At 37.4% G+C, this 16,261-nt stretch overlaps 1 long non-coding RNA gene across 1 annotated transcript; it reads right to left on the bottom strand.

Annotated features, from left to right (window-relative positions):
* Window positions 1-4,212: 4,212 nt before the first annotated feature.
* On the bottom strand, window positions 4,213-6,204 carry LOC124156950. The gene is made up of 3 exons (XR_006864464.1): window positions 5,630-6,204; window positions 4,669-4,903; window positions 4,213-4,263 (listed from the first exon to the last, which is right to left on the bottom strand). It is a non-coding gene; the product is annotated as an uncharacterized LOC124156950 (long non-coding RNA).
* Window positions 6,205-16,261: the final 10,057 nt, after the last annotated feature.

Below are 16,261 nucleotides of genomic sequence, written 5' to 3'. Positions count from 1 at the left end.
AAGTGAGTTGTGAATGTAACATCTTCGAGGAAATTATTTCTTCCATGCTGGTTTAACCAACCGTATTGGCAACAGGAATCAAAGTAGCTGACATCTGGTGGCCAATTTCAGAAATGAGACGTGGAGGATCGGCCTGTTTGTTTACTAATGCTACAGCCTAGCGGTGTGCGAAACGGATGTGTTTTCAGCAATTTTATGAAGCGAATACTGATGTTTATGGTAAATCTCAGTTGTGAATAATGGATGAAGTAATTTTCTCCACATCTGACGTTTTGGAGTTCAATAGAGACATCAAGAGGTCCCTCGTTGAGGGCTATGAGGTGGAATGCTGTAACCTGTCATGGTTGAAGCACTGTTGGAGTATTTGGTTCTTGCAATGGGCTTTAGCATACAAGCAAGCGTTTTTAATGGCATGTCACACGAGATACAAGCTTTTCAGAAGAAAATTGGCGCTTCTTTTACCGTTTTCGTGTGTATTGTTTGACGATTTTATCAACCATCTATTACAAGAGATATATCATTATTAAAATCATCAAACAATATGATAGGCATCTACTCACATAAGCCATCCGTCCTCAATAATCTATTCTTCTTAAGGGAATTCGACGTCGGTGTGGTCGTGAGTGGAATTCCCCTTGCATTAGCGTTTTGACTGCTCTGTGGAGTCACTCGACTCTCACCGGCTAGCGAGGATCGAGGGGGAAGTGGCGAGACGGGTCGCGCGAGGGTCTCCGTGCCTCGGCCCCGGAATTTTGGCCATTTGGGCAAAGCGACTCGAGAAATCCTTTAACCCAACGAAGCACGCAGGCCTTAGAAACGTCGGGGTTTCGCACCGCATCGTATTCGGAAGAGCAGGGCCTAGTTATTGAATGAGAAAGAGACAGATGTTTTAAGGGCCGACCCGGTTTTGACGGGCCCCCGGGCGGAAGATGTCCCGGCGATCGTGGGGGGGATCGCCTGGGAAAAGTTTGTGCGACTTTGGGAGAAATTACTTGTCTCAAGCAGACTTAGTCCCGGCAATTGGTGGGTAGCCGGCCGGGAATATTCATATAATTCTCAGTTGTCGCGATTCGAATCATTTCCCTAACCTTAACTTTCCTGGCTTATTGGATATCTGAAAATTCATTGATAGTTATTGCAAGTTTTTTCAACCTTAACTTTCCGTCTGCATCTCATCCTCTGACACCTCCATACCTACGCGAACAATTTTTAAGTAGGCATTAAATGATACAATGAAGGTGTCATGCCTTCATATGTTTCTCTATGACCCATTCTTGTTTTTTTCTTAAATAAAACTAGCATGCTAGCTCACTCTTGCCCATTCTCATGACGTGCTCCCACTTCTTTCCCAAATTAGGGGTGTTGCGGAATCTATGTAGAGAGATAGCTTTTGTCTCACACTGGTCGGTGCAATCATAAACGCCGCACATTTTGTTGCTCATGAACTTCTCCTTCTAAGTTTTTCATCATAATGCCATTGATATTCGGCTAAACGGTATAGTGCTGGCCGGCTAACGTTTCACACGAACAAGCGTACAAATGCATCCGATCCTCCATATTCGGCCATGACACCTAATTTAGTGCTGTCACCTGGATTCCCTTATAGATGCAATTGTCAATAAGAACAATGACGCTTTCAATAAGAACATAAAACTCGGGTATTCGCAGGTTATCGTTCCACACAAACAAACGTACTAAAGTGGGCATAGAGCATCTGGGCATAGAGCATAGGGCATGCTCTATGAAAGTGGGCGATCCTCCCTATTCGGCCATGACACCTAACTTAGTGCTGCCACCTGGATTTCCTTCCAGTTGCCAATACATTTCGATCAAAGGTATCTGACTATTGCGAAGGGGATATGTTTCATCTTTGAACTAGTTGTGCTTTAGGGATACATCGAACGCGTATTAATTTTCATTCGTTTGTTCGCTTCTAAGTTCTGTTTGATTTTATTACGTATTGAACCTATTGCCAATTCATTGTGAGATTTCGCCAGTGTTTACATTTCACGCATTTTATTGCGCTGTTGTTCGTTTTTGTTTTGGTCATATTTTGGTTACCGTAGGAGTGCTAGTGAAATTCGAAGTTTTTTGATGTTACGATAACTGGTTTAGCAATTTGTTTCATCCTATTCATTTAATTGTCTTCGCAATGTTAACGTGAAATAACGTAAACTGATTCTAAGTCCTTAGTGATGTGTGGGAAGTGAGATGTGAAGAATCCTTACGAATTTCAAGGAGTGCAAATTCTTTTAGTGTGTTCAGAGTGATTGGAAAACCGATAATCATGCTTTATTAGTGTTACATAATAGTGTTTTATATTTATTGTGAGCCAAGTTCTTCATTGAAATAGTTGATTCGGCATATATACTGATTATAAGTAGGTATCAAAAAGACAGCTCGTGAAATGTGTGCGTGGTAGTGCTATTTGTGATATGATGAGCAATAAAGATGTACAAGTAAGGGTAATTTTGCATTGTTTTTTATACATTAACACCTCTATTAAACTATTTTTCCCTGTGTTTCCGCACTTTTATCCCAGATAGCATGCTAAACTTGCAGCAAGCTTGCTGCAAGCTTGTCATGACAAAGTTGCAAGTTTGCAGCAAGCTTGTCATGACAAGCCTGCAAGCTTGCGGCAAGCTTGAATCAAACCTCCTAGTTACGCTTTTTCAAACTTGCAGCAAACTTGTCGCAACAAACCTGCGGCAAACTTGTCGCATCAAACCTGCAGCAAACTTGTCGTAACAAACCTGCAGCAAACTTGTCATGACAAGCCTGCAAGCTTGCGGCAAGCTTGAATCAAACCTCCTAGTTACGCTTTTTCAAACTTGCAGCAAACTTGTCGCAACAAACCTGCGGCAAACTTGTCGCATCAAACCTGTAGCAAACTTGTCACATCACACCTGCTGAAAACGTGTAGTGTCACACCTGCTACATACTAGGAAAACTAGTTCCACACCTACCATTTCTGTAGTGACACTTGCTGAGGAAAAACTGCCTTAAAATTTCTGTTAAATAAAATGCTCTCCTAAATAATGATCAATTTACAACAACAAAATTGAAAATTTTCCACTCTATCAATTGTTAGTCATTTCACATGCACAGAATTTGGCTGCTAAATTTATTTAATAAAATGTGCAACAAATAAATGCCGAAGAGTTTATTTTTCTCATTAATTATGTACATGTTGAGGCAGTGGTGGACATACCATTAAGATAGATATCTAGTCATCGATAGTTAATCATTATTAATGAAGTGAGTGAAGTACTTACAAACTGAATAGGAAACATCTAAGACAGAAACACTTTAAAAAATTTATGACCCCCTAGGCCACACATGGTAATAACTAAATTACAGAAATCTTCAAAAGGTAAAAACATATTGCTCGAATTTTATCAAAACATTCACAAGTATGCTGATTGGCTTTGAGGATTTAAAATTAAAACTTCATTCTTTTGAATTGTTGTTTAGTTATGGGAGTACAAGGTTGTGCATGGAACTTACATGGTTACATACTTATAGATCGTTACTGATGAACTTATTAAGCAAAATTATTGTCTTCATCAGCCTGATCCTCGGTCTGTTTATCCTGCCAATCCCTGAAGAGAAAATAGTAATTACTCCATGTGAAATGATATATCATGTATCATTTGCTTAAATCAGGGAGGTAAATTGAGAAATTATTAACTAATATTCCAAAAAGAATAAGCAATCAGATTCAATAAATAAGATGTCCATATTGTACCCCCACATTCTCATAATGGCGGTTAATGATTCAACTTCCATGGAACATTATAGTGTATACCTATTGTAAGAGGGAATGGAAAATATGAAGAAAATGTCTGGGATGATCGAATTAATGTGGCAGGGAAATGAGAAGCGACTACTTACGTTCTTATTTTCCTGACTTTAGCCTGGTTGAGCCAATTACTCAGACACCCTTTCAGCACCACATCTGATGCATCAGGGTAGACCCTTCTGCATACACCTATGAAATTATAAAAAACATACTTAATGTTGTACGTTAAAAGTTAATTTCAACGATCAATTATTATAATAATCTTAGAATATCTTATTGGATGCACTCACGAAAAATAACAGGACACACTGAAGTGCTATAAAATGATTTCTTAACCGAATTCTTCTGAAGTTTGCCCGTAAGGGAATACAGCTCTGCTTCATAGTCATTCTAAGACGACGCAACATATTTTGTAGAAGTGTTCATTCATTTCTTCTACCAACTGCTACCAAACATTGCATCTAGAGATAAAAAAGATCAGATCAATTAAGAGTTAACAGCTTATACAAGAATAACAAAAATCATGTTTATAGCCAGAAGAAAAATTCACCAAAAAAATTAACACAATTGTCATGGTTAGTATGCACATGTAGTATGTGTGCACAAGTGCATATGAAATCACAAAAATCCAATCATACCAAAACTGTTTAATATTTCATTGGACAATAATCCATACGCACTTCAAAATTATGTTGTACTTGAGTATTTTTATAGCACTTTGAATTCCAAACACCGAGTGTCTGGCGGGCTCCAGATTTACATCGATTTTGAAACTTTCTTACAAAAACTTAATTTTTCTTTCATTAAAAAAATCATACATTGTTTGAATCAGGATGGCAGCACACAAATTATCATTATTCACTTACCAACTTTGGCTCAAATGAGGGATCTTCACTTATCCTACGGCAGAGTTTGATGAAAGCCTCATCTGCTGTCAATGGCAATCGGCTGAAATTCATCTCCTGCACACAGCAGCATCCTTTTGCGTTGGGTCACATGCCAATAAAGCATCTACTTTCCTCTCCAAGTGGAAAAACCCAGGTGCCATTTCTCCCATCCACATGAGGAGCTGGCCATTCTGTAGTTTTAATTTACTGCAGCCTGTAAATATAAAATTGTTATAAATACAATAATACCAATTGATTTGCTTATATTATACTACCTTAGCACACTTGGTACTTAATCATCATAAATCCTGCCTAGATGCTTATCGAACAGGTGCTAAACATAGATTTTAATACACCACTAATTTTTCTGTAAACAAACACAGAGTAATTGATTACTTTACATCACAAAAATTTTAAGGATTGCAATCTTATTGCACAGAAACAGCTTAGAAATGTGTTACTTATGCCCTTGAGTGCAACATGCCTGTTAAGAATGTACTGGCAGAATGTGCGATATATACATGGGCATTTGTAAAAAAAATGAACTAAAGCACAAATCAATGCCAAAATTATAATGATCAGAGAGAGTTCAACTGATGGCTATGTTTAGAACAGCTAATTAACTGCTATTATTCTTCGACATATTCCCAATAGTTATTCATTTTCAAGAAAAATCCTTCATAAACGAGTTTACTGAGGTTGAGACAAATACTTTAACGTCATAAAGAACTGCTAACAAAGTGGATTCTACTGCGAGAACCCTGATAGTTCAACTTAAACCGTCTGAATGGAGTCTTTTCACTATGCCAGCGAAAGCAAAGATCATGCTAAATTGTAATTACACTGAGAATAAAATAATGAATAATCTTACATGGATAGTAATTGGCGGTTCATTAATCATACATAGTATCGAATAGAAAAAATTTTTCCATTTACTCACATTTACGCATGGTCAGCACAGCAGAGATGAGTAGATGCTGACAGAGGCAACTTCTTAAATCTCTTCGTGCCGCTAAAAGCCACTGTTTCCGAGAATTCAGTAATCTTCCAATCCCCTTTTTCCATTATTCACTACGAAACACGGATTATTTTCTTCTTCCATAGCATACTTCAACGTAAATTTGCTTGTAAAACAGGATTTTACTTCACAGCTAAATTCACAATCACAAATTCACAAGTCACAAGCACAAAATAACGACAACCGTTAGGTCACGTGGTACAAAAGACTGCCGCCGGGCGTTTTGGCGCGAGTTCAAAATACGATTTTTAATCCAAAATATTAAAATAAGTTCGTAATATAATGGGAAAAGTTTTTTACTTGAGTTTTTTTATGAGTATGAAGATAATTATATCAAATAACATTATATTGTTATATTACTATAATTCTCATTAAGTACATATTATTAAAATCTTACAACCAAGCCAAATAGGCTGGAAAGAGGCATGAAAAATTCAACCTTGAGATGGCAAGGAAAAGTCAAGCTTCACGTAAGCTAACATGCTATGTGTGGGTAGTAGCAGGTTTGATATGGCAAGTTTGCTGCAAGTGTGATATGGCAAGTTTGCTGTAGGTTTGATATGGCAAGTTTGCTGCAGGTGTGATATGGCAAGTTAGCAGCAGGAATGATATGACAAATCTGCTATGGGTGCAATATGGCATGTATTCTGCAGGTGTGATGTACAAGTCTACGGCTTGTATGTGTTCACATAACTTGTAAGCTTTATTCAAGCTTGTACATAGCTTTCATGCCAGAATAGGTTTGTCACAGCAAGTTTGCTGCAAACTTGCCACGACAAGGCTTGTCGTGACAAGCCAAGGACAAGCCTATGACAAGTTTGCTGCAAGCTTGCATGCTATCTGGGATGCTGTCAATTTTTGAAAAATTAAATGTAGCGAGGCAGATTGTTGTTTCCTCAACTATAACATTTTAGGAGTTGCAAACATGTTACTAATTGCTCGCATGTAGGTATTTGCAATGCATTAAATTTGCATCATTCATACATTTACCGTAACGTTATTTTCTTTACGATTCTTTACTACATTGTAAAATTTTTAAATTTTCCTTTTCCACTCCAAAATTGTGTATATCTGCTTTTCGAGTATAAACGCTTACAATAATGACGTTGCAAATTATGTTTTTCCACAGTCATCAAGCATACATAATGAAAGTAAGCATCCGAAGTGAAAAAATATGCAATGTATATCATCAATGAATACACGGCCGTTCGTATACAGGAGGAATAACTGCATCTCAAACACACATATGCTTCAGTATTACGCATTAGTCTCTCCTTTCTGAATGGAATAATGTAATAATGGAATCGACTTAAGATCCCTCCGGGCATAATTTCCGTCGTAGTTCAGGCTTATCAGGAACATCCACAAAAATCTTGTTCGGCGTAGAAACACGGGTGCTCCCACATATCGGAACAAAACAATATTCATTCCGGAATTTTGTCCTACAAGCCATTAATCTATCTTCGCTCCTGGCTACGAACTTAAAGAATTATTTTACGAAATATACCACTAATTTATAGCAGGACAGGTAGTTTATTCCGTCAGATTCACCTCAGTGTTCGTAAACAACAATAAACAAGGTTTCCATCAATCGCAGGTGATCGAAGGAACTGCAGTCAGTTGAGTATGGGGATTGACGTCACAAGCCGTCTGACATGGCGGCGAAGTGTTTTAAGCGCAACATTGATTTTGGAATGTTTATTTGTTAATAACAAATTCACCCATGGTCGTACGACTGTAGGAATTGGAATTTTGCTTAATTAAACCAAACTGATATTTTTAACAGGCCTCACCAAAAAGGTGCAAATACTCTATTGCAGCGCATCAGCAGCGCATGCGCAAAGCATGCCTGCAGCACGCTGCTAATGCGAGTTTGTGCAACAATCCAACAATCAGCCCCCTCCAACTCGGCTGCTATGCCGTTGGTTGGCTGGTCCCAAAATCCTCCCACGTTATTCAATTTTTTTAGTTCGTTACAGAGTGGCGCTGCGAGCCTGTCGCGCGCCCAGTATCGCGTTGCTGTTACATTCATTTCAATGGTGAACCAGCGAAGTTCATCACTTGGAAGATGTGTTATATTGCTAAAAAGCTATTAAATTTGAAGATGGTTCGTGCATCGCGCTTTTGATATGTGTCTAATAATTCTACAAGATACAGGAAAACCAGGAAGGAATGCTGAGCTGAAAATAAAAGTTTTTTCAAAGCAGTGGTAAGTACTCAAAATGCGGTGGGTTACCGATGTTAGTTTTATGGCTCTATTATCGTTAATTTGGTAATTTTTTCGTGGTTTTAGATCTCAGTAACCTCGTTTTTTAGTTGAAAATATGTGTTATTCGCTAAGATTAAATTAGCGGTGCAAATAGATAGCGGAAATACTGCAGTATCTGCAATGGCGGCTTTGTTTACTCTTCCATGCATGCCCTTTCTCTTGTTTTTAAAGAGGATATGGCAAAGCATCCGATATTTATTTACGGAAATTTCTATTTTTATCTTCGCGGGAAATCAATGGTTCATGTTTTTCACATAATACCGAAATAATATCATGCCATGTTGCCGTGGAGGCATAGTTCCATCAGTTTTTACTAATTGTGTTATTGTACTTAATTACAATTGTATAACCTCGGTGGTTTCGTAGTACGCTTTGCAATTAATTGATGGCTTTAGATATTTAGTGAAGAATTTTGTGTCAGTACAGAAAGAGGAGGAAAAATATCGCTCCACCACGAATTGAAAACTTGTATTATTTCATTCCTATTAGATACAGTTGTGCAGTGAATTTATGTTTTTATGATCATGGTGAAAGTGTTAATGTGCATCCTACTCTAGTTTTAGGACTTCATGACAGTGAAATTATAATGGTAGCTTCTGTTATCTGGTGGGATAAGATTTATGGCGCCCTAGCGATAGTTATGCTTGCATCCATGCTCATTTTATGCAAGTATTGATGTTGTTTAGCGTACAATAATATACACGGACTAACGGTGATCCGCCTACGGATGTTGAAATATAATTAATTTCATATTTTTTTACTTCTGTGGATTTGCTGCCATTGCAGTTTAGAAATTGTTGTAGTTGTAAACAAAGTGCAACAACAGTAATGTGGTCAGGATATTTTTTGCTGAAAAGGGGCAGGGGTTACTATCTGTAATAAAAAAGGAAGTCATGAGAATAGAGTAAATGGTGGTAATATTAAGAATTGAAAGGATGAACTTATCTCTTGATATTTGCAATCGAAAATTTGGCCCCACCCTTTCATTATGATATTTTTCTCGTGCCTCAAAGCCTCACAATTTTGGTGTGACATAACCTCGTGTAACGCCATTATTAGCTAACTGTGGAGATTTTTCGTGGTAAAAGTACTGTCATTCCACATTTATAACTGATACGACCTAGGATTGCAACTCATTTTTTAAATATATTTTTTAAAAATTTGCCTAATTTTGAAAAATTTCTATTTCTAGGCGGTCATTCATCTCCAGATCTTTTGGTGGAAGTGATACTGCCACAACCGTGGAAAACCCTCAAATCTTCATGAACTTCGAGATTTATTTACATTTTTCACACTTCCAACCTTTGCCCTTATCCTTTAAGCTCGCCTGTACAGTGTTAATGATAGAGCTTGTGCTTTCATGAATAAATGCATTTTAAATTTAACAACAATCACTTCCTTCAACTACCGTTCCCAGACGTCCCCTTTTCCTTTACATTGGTTGCTGTTTCGGTTGATCTTGTGATGTGTATTTCTGTGACTTTCTTGGGTTAAGAATTTAGCAAGGTGTTTTTGTTGTGCCCAAAGTCTTAATCTAATCTTAATATGAGTCGTTATGTGAAGCTTTCAGTAATTAATTTTGGGCCAGTTTTTCTCATTGCGGATCTTGTAATTTCTGAATCGGAGATAACCGTATCCTCGTAGCTACCAGTTTAGGATTGCCTGTTTAAGGTGACCTAATGAGAGTTTAAAGGAGATTTCTGCAGCCAAAACTTATTTCCCCATTCAGCATAATTGCGCTGGAGTTCCTTGGAGGAGGAAACGCCGACTCGATTGTCTGTATCGCCAATTTTTTTGGGGGGACCGATACCTTGATAATTATATGTCAGGCAGTATGCCGTTAGCGATAAATATATGATGATCAGGACGCAAATAACTTCTTTTTTACGAAGTAGAGCTAATAAAATACGACTGCTAGCAGACGACAACATCTCATTTTCAATTTCTTCTAAAGGCAATGTTTTTTGTACATGGACTTTCTAACTGGCTGTCAATGAAATTAAAAGGCTATTAAATTGCTCCTTAGTGTCCAATTCAGTTGAAGGCATTTTAAATTCGTTGTTCCAGCGATCAAGTATTGTATTTGGTTCAATGCAATTTCGTAATGCTGGACGCGCAAACACCCACTAGCACCATCTATCGGCGATTCCCTCGCACGGAAGCTTTTGGGCCACCTAGCGGCCGGGAGTTGGAGGGGGCTGCCAACAATCCTCAGCTACGCGATACGCGATTGTTTAACAGGGTGCTTGGGAAGTTAGCTGAGGCCAAGAACCCTACATAAGGACGGTAATGTCCTATCTGATATATGTTATCAATGGCTGCGCAAGTAATTCAAGTTCCTACTTTGGCCGCTGTGGCGCCGCCCACCGCAGGCGAGGCTGGTAGCAGACGCTACAATAGGGAAACAATGTTATTTTTCAATTTTGTTTAACCAAATTACGGCGAACAATGATGAGTTTTACCAATTTTTCTGATATGATGAGTTAGATTATAGTCATATCTCTATTTGATGGGATGGAATAAACCCAGATGTCTGTGATAGTACAGCGAAGTGAAATTATATTCGCACCGGTGCCATCCGTAAGAAACTGTTTTAACTGTCTGAAAAAGTCGAAAATCCGCCAATGAACCTCAGGTGCACGATATAATCAAGGAAGGAAATCGATAAATGAATGAATATACAAGAAATTTGCAGCATGCAAGTCTGTTAGCCATCTATCTTGACAGTCTATTTCGAGAAAAGCTCAGCTGCAGCCTACCGACACATTTGAAACATGGCGGATCTTTGTTTACAATTTTTCGGTACTAGCTGATGACTTTAAACCATTATCTCGGACGCTATACAGACATGGAAGCGCTCACATTTTAGGTTTGTACAGTAAATGATTGATTTAACCCTCGAAATATAATACTTACGCTGTGGGAGCAGTGATTAACTTTACTAATTGCTAATTTTACACTCACATTACACTACGTCATATGAATGCATTACGAATTTATATTTATTCCTTCATTTCACGATTGAAACAAATTACTTCGATATCACTCATTAAAAAAGAGGTAAACACGGTCCATAGGTATCCACGATTGAATAAGTAAATGGTTCTGAAATCAAAGTATACTTAAACAACTGCTCCGCTATGCAAGATCGATGCATTGTTGTTGACAAATTTTCATGCATTCAGTTCACTTTCTACGTAACTTCAATAATTGCTGTGACCGGCAGAATATAGAATTAAAACGACAATACCTTAAACTTTCTTACCGTCATTGTACTAAAAATACCTTAGCGGGCATTCTTTCACGTACACAGACAGCATCGCCCATTGAAAATACAACACTCTCGCCCTCACTGATGCCGATATCGTGCGCACGGATTTTGTATCAAGCAATACTATTTCTTTCACCACAGGTACTAACCGAACACCTAAAACGACTTTAAAAGATTTGGTAAATTTTTACAAGAGGTACAATCCGGATTTCGCCTTCAAACCTTCACTTTCCTGTAGTATTTTTGCCTCCTGATTAACGTGGTGACATTCATTCCTGGCGGAAATCAATAGTTTTCGAGATATTTTAACTTTTATGGATAGCGATTTTCGGGTTCTGCGCATGCGCGGCCATATTGGAATGGCGGTAAATGAGTTTCACGGAACATGTTTGAAATTGTAAACAAGAGAAAAATATCCCTAGTGATGGTCCAATACATAACAAAGTGGGAGGTAGAAGTGGATAAATCACTTTCTGGGCACATGTACGGGCTGGTCAACTAGAAAAAAATATCCTTCGAGCTGGTCCAGTTGGTAAAGCGGGTAAATCACTTTCTGGGCACATGTACGGGCTGGTCAACTAGAAAAAATATCCTTCGAGCTGGTCCAGTTGGTAAAGCGGGTAAATCACTTTCCGGGCACATGTACGACTTGGTCAACTAGAAAAAAATATCCTTCGAGCTGGTCCAGTTGGTAAAGCGGGTAAATCACTTTCGGACCAAATTGAATGAAAGTTTAAATTGGGCGGCATGGTAATGTTTGCGCTTGCGCAGAAGGTGAAGTGCGTAAAGTAAAGGGTGAGTAAGTGAAGATAGTAAATGGCGGCGCATGCGCAGAACCCGAAAATCGCTATCCATAAAAGTTAAAATATCTCGAAAACTATTGATTTCCGCCAGGAATGAATGTCACCACGTTAATCAGGAGGCAAAAACACTACAGGAAAGTGAAGGTTTGAAGGCGAAATCCGGATTGTACCTTTTGTAAAATAATACCAAAGATTTTCTTCATTTTAAGATCACCGAATACGTACCTTGCATTCCAACGGAATAAACGGGCAATAAACAGAATGATTGCTCGAGACAAAAAGAAATTTAATGAATTACTCATCTTGAAACAGCATACATTGCAGTAGAACAAGGCAAAGTCTTCATACTTGCAGCGATATATCACAATTTTACCCTGATCCAGTCTATTCAGTAATTCAGAGTCTTATCCTTGCAAAGGCAGTTGAAGTAAAATACGAATAATATCAAAAGGCAAACATTTACACTTCAACAATCGTTTCTAGCAACACTGAAATTATAATCAGCAGAGAATTGTATCACACGAACTCACAATCACAACACTCGATCATTTTTTCTCTACGAATTACCTTTTAATCGTTCCACATGTGATTTCAAGCAACAGAAATGTTATCTTACAACATAAAAACTTCTGCGGAAGTCTTAGATTCGTAGCGAACACTAAAGCAATCGATGTAAACAAGTCACGCTAAAAGATACACACCAACACAATAAAATCAATGCTGTCACTACTAACCACAAAATAAAATAATTATACGCCTAAATAATTAATTATGTGATGTCTTCAGGGCGAAAGTGTAGGTCACACATTTAAAAACACATTTGCAAACACGGTAAGTGCTAAAGCGCAATCCTTCCTTGGAATAGCCTTCATCCATATCTCAAGCTCGGACTCCATCTGAAAAAGTATCGTAATACCCTTTTAAATTTCGATATTTATTAAAATAATGAGAATAATGAGACTTAACGCACAAAATTAGGAGCAAAATGACTTCAAATTTTCATGCAACCGCAATGGCGGACGACAATGACTCACGCGTACTTACTTTGTCTTTAAACAACCTCCTGATCTTCACACCCTGAAGTTTATTATTCACATTCGCAGATGAATTTCCGCAAAAGAATCCTGGCTACCAAAATTTACGTAAACCCATTTCTTCCTGAGTAATCTTCGATTTTAGAAGAGACGCTCACTTATCTCCCATAAGAGGTATTGGCAAAATGGCTGTGACGCTGCCTCCAATTGTTGGTCGTCGCTGCCATCGGCGGGATTAGGAACCATATTAACTTGCGACACGAATTTTGGACAAATGACGATCGAAGCGCACGAAGACAATCGTCCTTATATAGGGTTCTTGGCTGAGGCTATGGCGGCCAACGTTGTGGAACTGTTGATCGTCTTTGGGGATTCTTATTAGGTAAGAATTTATCATATTCTTTTAAAATGTATAATTTTAGTTAATTTAAATTCAATTCTTGAAATTAGGTAGAATTGGCATTCTTGCATGGTGAATATAAACACATTTTAAGAGTTTTTGTTTTTGTTTACATACGTGGTCGTAGTTATGTTCGGAACCATAGGATATATAAGCTTTAAAATATTGATCACATAGTTTTCCATTAATAGTGAAATAGGAAATTTGTAACGCATGTCACAGGAAAAGGTCACAGTTCAAAAGTTTTTAGTTAGCCAACCTTTTTAGTAAAATGCTAACTGGCTAACGAGATGGGCTGACGCGGGAGTGAGAAAATCATTAAAGCGACAGATGCCCCATTCACATTACCATCTTTCTTAACCAGCGTAAGATGACGTCAGAACCAACGCGCGTTCACACTTACCATGGTTAGACCCTGGCGACATCTGATGAGTGGTAAAGTAATTCCAAGTGAAAAATGAATTGACAAGAGCGAAAAACTTGTTGAAAGGAAATATAGAATGTGCAAGGAAAAGTTCTTGTGTTAATTGCAATGATTTAAACATATGTGCATATTATGAGCTGCTTATGAATTAAAAATTGCATTCCAGCGTCGACAATCATTGTTCCTTGCTACGTAGAAGGTAATTCAAATGTGTTCGTCCAACTAATCATTTCATCCATAGTGTGGCTTGCATTCTTCTACTGCTCTATTTAATACGAATAAAAGCGAATATTAGTGATAATTATGTTGATATCAACAACATATACTACTACTTGCCCTTGATTCGGATGTGTCGACAAATCATTGATGTAGGTGAAGAGTGTCGAGGACCTAATCTTGAGACTTGAGCCTCAATTTGAGACACTTGTGATTTGGGATGGAGATACACTTTTCGCTGCATTACATTCTTAGCTATTATTGTTTTCTGACTTTGACAAAGGACATGATCCAATCTGATGCTATACCGTAAATTAAAACTCTTTTTACCTCTTCTTCAAATGTGGACGAATAACTTGCAGAAATGTGACGATTGTTGAAATTTAACTTATGAAATAAGAGAGAGAACGTGGTAATTTTTGCGATATGTGGTATCACCCGACGTTTCTAAATTTATTTTCTATCGTTACATCTGACTAGCCGTTAGCCTGATACTTTATATTGATATAGGAAGAACTTTTGTTCAAGGATGAACATAAGTGATCTTTTTCAAACTGGGACAAAGAACTCTTACCAAAATATTAAACTCATTGTGACCTTTGGATTTTTATTATGGTAGTTTCGCACATTTTACTTAATTATAGCAAAATATTAATATAGATTATTCAATCTGTCCGTAATAATACAATACGAGCTAATAGCTAATTCACTACGAACTATAAAGTATATCGCATAACTTGAATCAGGTTTAAAATCTCATACTATACAACACATTACGGAATGAATCAATAGCACTTTCCTTTGAATTAATTCTGACGAATATAATTCAACAATAACGGCCGTCTCCTCTTCGAAACTTTATTTTCTGTTTTCTTTCCTCCTATCCCACTTCGTTGCTGCTTCGCCTTCTTCTTTTTCTAACCAGCTTTTAACCAACTTGCGTTCACACACGCATGAACTACCGCCAACCATGGTCGGAAAACGGTGGTCAGAATCCCAACCACGGTTAACGGGAACTTGCGTTCACACCTCGTTTTGTAACCATGGTCGGGGCTAACCGGCGTAAAAAGGACGTAGTGTGAACGGGGCAAGAGAGGATGCCCTGCTAAAATGGAAGACGTACCAATACTGATTCATCCAGTAATTATCTCGTGTTACTAATTAAAAAATATAAGTTGTTTAAAGCTTAAGGAAGCCTTCAGGAATGCAATGACGAATTTTAAAATGAAAACACTTGTAGAGGAGTTACCGGATAACTCCAAAGCATTTTGGTCTGGTGTTAGGGAAGTATGAGCAGTGTAAAATATCTTCCGTTTGATCGCTAAAATATGATGATGGATAAGTATTAGCGAACAGTTTCGTTAAAGCCAATTTATCGAATTCCTACTTCAAGACTGTGTTCACTGAGCCCTCTGAGAAGTAATCAGAAAATATTGTCAATGTTTTTGCAAGTTCTAGCTTCAGGGTAGATTGCCTTCACGAGTGTTTGGCAAGGTTAGTCTTTTTATAAATGAAGGAGTGTAACTTTCTGGCGTATGTAACATTGTTGTGACCGTGTGGTGTGGGAATCGTCTTTTTTATTGTTGTTTACGGCATACACCATTTTACATTCATGATTTGTTATGGCTGAACAAAATTAATTAACAATCATCACATGTATCAAGTTTGCTGCTGCTATGGCTAATTCCCGAGACTAATAAATTGGCAGTTTGATAAGTTTAATTTTAATTTAATTTAGTCTCCCTTCAGCCCTTTTTTTATGCTTTTTTAACTTTTTTCTTTTTCGCAAATTTATTTAAGGGCGGATAAAGGAGTTACAATTTCTAAAATACTTTTGATAACTATAAAGATAAATAATTTAATAATAACAATAATAATAAATAACTATAATTATGAGTAAAAACAATAAATAACTTAATAACAAATAGTAATGATAATACGTAGCCATAATGATTAATAACAATAACGAATAACGATACAAAAAACACTATGACAATTAATAACCATAATAGGGTATAATAACAAGTGATAAATAGTTTTAGTAATAAATAACTTAAATAATATAACATTATATTACATTTGCTAGAACACTAGGACTGAATCCAACACAGTGTATATTTCAATACTAATACTGCAA

This window comes from Ischnura elegans, chromosome 4 (genome assembly GCF_921293095.1).
Source record: "Ischnura elegans chromosome 4, ioIscEleg1.1, whole genome shotgun sequence".
In the NCBI taxonomy this organism is placed as follows: domain Eukaryota; kingdom Metazoa; phylum Arthropoda; class Insecta; order Odonata; family Coenagrionidae; genus Ischnura; species Ischnura elegans.
This window is presented reverse-complemented; position numbering and strand designations above follow the sequence as displayed.